Below are 7,342 nucleotides of genomic sequence, written 5' to 3' on the forward strand. Positions count from 1 at the left end.
ATATATATATATATATATATATATATATATATTTTTTTTTTTTTTTTTTTGTTGCCTTAATGACCAGGGGCTCCGGCCCCCATGGTCGATAGGCAAAAAAAAAAAAATAAATAAATAAATAAAAGGCTCAGAAGGGCAGAACGAGAAAGAGGACAGAACAGGGTATGGAGGATGTAGGATAAGTGATGAAAACGGCTAAGAGAAAGTGATGAAAAGGGGGGTTGCGTGTGTGCGGGAGGGGGGAGGGAGGAAAAAGAAGAATGTAAAAACAGCGAGATGCAAGGTTAGCACTAAACATGGACACAGACTTATTCAATCAATCAATCAATCATTTCCTGTGGCACCCCACGGGATGCATAGGGCCTCAATGAACTCTCTCCACCAATATTTGTCTCTTGCCATCTCCTTCAGGTCCCACCAACACTCCTCTCCTGCTTCTTTTTTCATTGTCCTCAACCAGGTTTCCCTCGGCCTACCTCTACCTCTTCTTCCTCTAGCAATCCACTCTGGCACATCCTGTATTAAACTACCTTCTTTTCTGTATATGTGCCCCAGCCACTTCCAGCGAGACAGTCTCACATATTCATTCACTGGTTCCACTCTCGTAATATCCCTTACTCTTTCATTTGTAACTCTGTCTTGCCACTTTACCCCAAGAATCCTTCTCAGTATTTTATTCTCAAATCCTAATACTTTCTGATCTGTTGCAATTGTACTGTACCATGACTCATGCCCGTAAATTAAAATGGGTCTAACCATGGACTTGTAAATTTTCACTTTAGTATGTACCGAAAGCATATTTCCAAACAGATTTCAACATTCCAACAGCTCGCCAAGCCTGTCTAATCCTCTCCTCAATTTCATTGTTTAATGATCCATTAGATGATACAATCGTTCCCAGATATTTAAAGTTTTCTACATTCTTCACCACACCATTCCCAATTACACAATCGATTTGGTTCTCCACGTTCATATTAATAATTTCAGTCTTTCCACAATTTATTACCAATCCCACTTTTTCTCCTTCCACCACCAGACAATCAAGCACCCTCTGCATCTCGTAAATACTTCCGCAAATCAGTACAATATCATCAGCATAGTCCAAATCCATCAGCTTCTTATTTTCTTTCCAGTTAATTCCTGCACCTGTTCTCCTTACAACCTTTTTCATAACATAATCAATAACCAAAACAAACAACAATGGCGAAAGAACTCCTCCTTGAATCACTCCTGACCTAACTTCAAATGGATCACTCAAAGAACCACCCACCATTACCTTATAAAAAGTACCTTCATGCAGGCTTCTAATAATATTTACAAACTTTTCTGGTATACCATAGAATTTCATAATTTTCAACATAGTTCCACGTGAAACACTATCAAACGCCTTTTCAAAATCCACAAAACACATGTTAAGTGGCATTTTCATCTCATTAGCTTGTTGCATTAGATGCCTTACAATAAAAATCTGATCATTACAACCTCGACCCTTTCTAAATCCCGCTTGTTCTTCTCTTAAAATTTTATCAATTACTGGCTCTATTCTGTTCAACAAGATTTTGGAAAAGACTTTTGCAACTACAGGTGTCAAAGTTATCCCCCTCCAGTTACCACACACTCTTAAATCTCCCTTTTTTGGTATTTTTATAATCACTCCATTTTTCCACTCTTCTGGAATTCCACCATTATCCCAAGCCACATTAAAAAGTTTCAAAAGCGCATTCATCAACTCGTCATTTTCCACCTTAAGCATTTCAGGGAATATTCCATCCTCACCTGGAGCCTTAAAATTCTTTAACTCCTTTATAGATTTTGCTACCTCTTCCAAAGTTATATCCCCTGTTTCTATCTGCAAATCTCTCTCGCCTGGCAAAATTTCCTCTTCAGCTGGGCTTGCTCTATTTAGAACAGATTCAAAGTGCTCTTTCCACCTTCCTTTTATATCCAAATCTTTAGTCATCAAGTTACCATTTCTATCTCGTACAGGTATTTCCTTCCTTCTCTTTTCAGTCCCAGTTAACTCCTTTATGGCCTGATACGCTGCGCTTGTGCTCTGACCGTCATTTTTACTTAATTTAATTTCTGTCTCTGTCGCCTTTTCATCATATAGTCTCCTCTTATCATATAGTCTCCTCTTATATATAGTGTCCTCTTATAATAATAATAATAATATTAATGATGATGATCATGATTATAACAACAACAACAACAACAGCAATAATAATAATAATAATAATAATAATGTATATTTCCACAAACGCTGGATATTCCTATAACAATGTTATGTATACAATAACAGTACAAAGCATAGACGCCAAGATCATACCCTGTACAGTAGATATAGGTGTTAGGGGGTATAATACAAGTACAATTATCAATATACTAAATGTCATTACACTATTTTAAACCGTTGCGTTTGTGAATTATGATATCATATTAGTGGTAGATGGGGGCGCTCACCATCCACTCACTCGATGTATTGCTGCTCTCGGGTGTCTGCCCTTTCCTCTCCTCTATCCTTCTTTCCTTCCATCCTCTTCTGTCTTTCTTTCCTTCATTCTTTCCTTGTCCTTCTGCCTATAGGTGACTTTACACTCCCTCTTCTGTCTTTCTTTCCTTCATTCTTTCCTTTTCCTTCTGCCTGTGGGTGACTCTACATTGAGTGACAAGCCAAATGGTTTCCTGTACACCAGGAAACCATTTACTACGCTGGGTGGTAACCATATAACCAAATATTGGCACCTGGTGGTTTAGTGGGTAATTATTGCGCTCGAGTCGGATTGAGCCGGTGAAGGTTTATATCCAAGGGATGGTTGGGGTTTATTGCTCATGTAATGCCACTCAGGGATGAGTGAGGCTGGCCACTCTCATCTTAAATGTCGAGACCAACTGCCTAGCCCCGGGCTTCTACGCTCCTGTTGGGGCAGTGTGGGATTGGATGATGGATGGATGGATGGATTTTTGCCTCATATATTACTAGTGTATTATTGTTTAGCGTTATACAGTAATATTATTGATGGTGTTTAGTAAGTGACTGTTAAGTGTAATTGTGAAAGTGTATAAACTGTGTAATTCCTTGACATTTTCTGGCAGGTGGTTGCATATCTTTGGCCGTGTTACTGCTAAGGATCTTGCACCTGAGTCGCTATTAACCTTAGCAACGTACATTTTTTTTTTTTTCTTAATACTCTGTGTCATATTGTGTACCGATGGAAAAGAAAGGCGACAGTCAGGGTAGAGATTAGCTGGATATTTGAAGACTGCCAGCTGTGTCAAGCTTTATCTTGTTTTGGGTGTTCAGCCATTACAGGTCTTTTAAAACTGCAGTGACATGGTCAGACTTCCTGGCTTTTCCATCGACAACTTTAGCAGCAAAATTGTGTAGTTTCTGCACACGTGAAAGTTGAGATTTCCTGCAGTGCCACATATTACACTGCCGTAGTATACTTAGTGCCAGTGCCTGCAGTGCCACATATTACACTGCCGTAGTATACTTAGTGCCAGTGCCTGCAGTGCCACATATTACACTGCCGTAGTATACTTAGTGCCAGTGCCTGCAGTGCCACATATTACACTGCCGTAGTATACTTAGTGCCAGTGCCTGCAGTGCCACATATTACACTGCCGTAGTATACTTAGTGCCAGTGCCTGCAGTGCCACATATTACACTGCCGTAGTATACTTAGTGCCAGTGCCTGCAGTGCCACATATTACACTGCCGTAGTATACTTAGTGCCAGTGCCTGCAGTGCCACATATTACACTGCCGTAGTATACTTAGTGCCAGTGCCTGCAGTGCCACATATTACACTGCCGTAGTATACTTAGTGCCAGTGCCTGCAGTGCCACATATTACACTGCCGTAGTATAATAAGTCCAAGTGACTGCAGTGCCACATATTACACTGCCGTAGTATACTTAGGGCCAGTGCCTGCAGTGCCACATATTACACTGCCGTAGTATACTTAGTGCCAGTGCCTGCAGTGCCACATATTACACTGCCGTAGTATACTTAGTGCCAGTGCCTGCAGTGCCACATATTACACTGCCGTAGTATACTTAGTGCCAGTGCCTGCAGTGCCACATATTACACTGCCGTAGTATACTTAGTGCCAGTGCCTGCAGTGCCACATATTACACTGCCGTAGTATACTTAGTGCCAGTGCCTGCAGTGCCACATACTTAGGGCCAGTGCCTGCACTATGATGTGTCGAGTGTCTTTGTCAAAGCCATCTTTTATCCTGTTAATATATATTAATATGACCAGGACTCTTTTGCTAAGTTCATTTACGTGCTTATCAAAGGTCATGTAGCAATCCATATATATATATACCTAAGTTTTGTACATAAGTGCTGGGTCTACTGTGTCTCCAAATCCAACAGTAGTGTTAGGTGGTATTAGTGAGATCATTGGCCTGCACCTAAAAAGATACATTGCGTTTTAATGGTATTCAGAAGAAGACCGTTTTAAGAAAATATTCCCTGACCATACTCAAGGTTTCCCCTGGTTTGTGCAATATATCCTGAAGAGAATGTAGTTTGCCACTGTGAAGAAACTGAGTGTCATCAGCATATTGCACTAAAACACAGTCGTTAAGATTTTCTGAGAGATCGTTCACATATATACTAAATAGTACAGGGCCAAGAATTGAGCCTTGGGGTGCCCCATAAGTGACATTTGATTTGGAGGATTTGATGTTTTGGATGCGAACAGACTGTGTGTTATTAAGGCAGCTGTCAAACCAGAAGTTATCAACATTGCCTTTACTGAGTTCATTGAGAAGAATGGAATGGCTGACACTGCCGAAAGCTTTTGATAGATCACAGAGGGTTAAAAGTGATATGTGTGTATTATCCATGTTATGGTAGATATTATCAGTGATAATTATGAGTGCTGTATTGTGGATAGCTTAGCAAGGAAACTGTGTTGGGTTTGTGAGAGACGTTTGTTTGACTCAAGAAATGTTATTACTTAAGATGAGACGATTTTTTCGAGAACAATAGAAAAAACAGGTAGCAGTGAGATTGGTGGGTAATTGCTCACGACCTGAGTGTGCCCATTTTTATATAATGGCGTGACTATAGCATTCTTCCAGACATTAGGGAATACGCCCGTAACAATTGAAGAATTTATTACATGGGTTAAATAAAATGCTAGTATGAAGAGGGGATCCCTAATAAAACCAAGTGAAATATTGTCTGAGCCATAAGATGTAGTATTTTGTAAATGTTTAATTGTTAATATTACAGTGTTAACATCAACAGTTTCTGGTGGGCATTGTGTCATACAAATTGTGCCATTACCAGTGACAGGTGTTTCAAATGCAGGATTTACCGTGTTGCTGGCAAGGACACCTGGGGATTTTCAAAAGTTCTTTTACCTACATTTGCAAAAAACTATTAACTTCTTCAGCTCTACTTTGTGGATCATCAAAAAATCTATTGTTGGAGTTGTTGTTGTTGGGTATTATGTCTTGGAGTATTTTCCATTTTGCACAAGTATTACCTCTGGAGTTTGAGAGTTCATTGTGATAATATTGGTGTTTAGCTGGGTTATTAAGTGATCTGGCTCTTTTCTTTAAATCCCTGTAACTTTCCTGTACTGACATGTTGAACCTGTTTAGTTTTATTTGTGTGTGTGTGTGTGTGTGATGCCGTGTTTGTATTATTTCTTGAATGTCATCAGTAATACAAGGGGCAGGACATGTCATGGGTAATGCAAGGGGCAGGACATGTCATGGGTAATGCAAGGGGCAGGACATGTCATGGGTAATACAAGGGGCAGGACATGTCATGGGTAATACAAGGGGCAGGACATGTCATGGGTAATACAAGGGGCAGGACATGTCATGGGTAATGCAAGGGGCAGGACATGTCATGGGTAATACAAGGGGCAGGACATGTCATGGGTAATACAAGGGGCAGGACATGTCATGGGTAATGCAAGGGGCAGGACATGTCATGGGTAATACAAGGGGCAGGACATGTCATGGGTAATGCAAGGGGCAGGACATGTCATGGGTAATGCAAGGGGCAGGACATGTCATGGGTAATACAAGGGGCAGGACATGTCATGGGTAATGCAAGGGGCAGGACATGTCATGGGTAATACAAGGGGCAGGACATGTCATGGGTAATGCAAGGGGCAGGACATGTCATGGGTAATGCAAGGGGCAGGACATGTCATGGGTAATACAAGGGGCAGGACATGTCATGGGTAATGCAAGGGGCAGCAGGACGTGGTATTTCTCTAGTAACAAGGGCGGCACATTTGTACAAACTTGTGGTGTACACTGAGGGTAACATATCAACCTGTTCATGTACATTGTCAGTGGCCAGAATAGTATTGATTAGTTTTATTTAGTAGGTGGCAACACAGTACATCATTGCTATAGTTTGCAGGTCAGGGAAGGTTTGGCCATGTGGAGAGGATGGAGTGTGAGACTGACGAGGAGAGTGTATATGAATCAGGTGGGGGGGGGGAGAGGGAGGGGACGGCCGAGGATGAGATGGAGGGATGGAGTGAAGTATGTGAGGGAGGGGGGTGTCAGCTGGGAGCAGGGCAGTAAAATGGCGGGGATACAGGGCGACATGGAGGCGATTTGTTTGTGGCCACCCCTTTCGGAATTAAGGCGACAGGCAATATATAGATAGGAAGGTTATAATAGTAGGTGGACGTTTAGGTATACTTATATTTGCAGTTACAGTTATAAGGTGGTGCCTCACCTATGATACGCGGCACAACATCGCTATGAGTTACTTTCTCAGGAATGTTAGTTGGAATTATATCAAGAAGAGTTGCAGAGGTAGCAGTGCTTCGTGTAGGCTTATTAGCTACTTGTGTCAGTTTAGTATTGCAGAGAGAGAGAGAGAGAAGGAACAGGGGACGGACCGAAGGAGAGAGAAGGAGAAAGATGCAGAAGTGGGAGGAAGGGAGAGGATGATAAAAATGTACATGCGTGGGAAGAAAGACGAGAGGAAAGAAAAATAGAGTGGAAAGGGGGAAGCAGGGAAAGAACAACAGAGAAAATGGAGGAAAGAACAGTAACAAGGAGAGAGAGAGAGAGAGAGAGAGAGAGAGAGAGAGAAGGAAGAGGAGACGGATCGAAAGAGGAAGGAAAGAAGAAAGATGCAGAAGTGGGAGGAAGAAAGATAAAAAAGTACATGCGTGGGAAGAAAGACGAGAGGAAAGAAAAATAGAGTGGAAAGGGGGAAGCAGGGAAAGAACAACAGAGAAAATGGAGGAAAGAACAGTAACAAGGAGAGAGAGAGAGAGAGAGAGAGAGAGAGAGAGAGAGAGAAAAGAGGATTGGATTGAAGTAGACGGAGGGGTGCCACGGAGC

The sequence above is a fragment of the Coenobita brevimanus genome, chromosome 90 (assembly GCF_032717465.1).
Source record: "Coenobita brevimanus isolate Jiangsu-jjx chromosome 90, ASM3271746v2, whole genome shotgun sequence".
NCBI classification, from domain to species: Eukaryota; Metazoa; Arthropoda; class Malacostraca; order Decapoda; family Coenobitidae; genus Coenobita; species Coenobita brevimanus.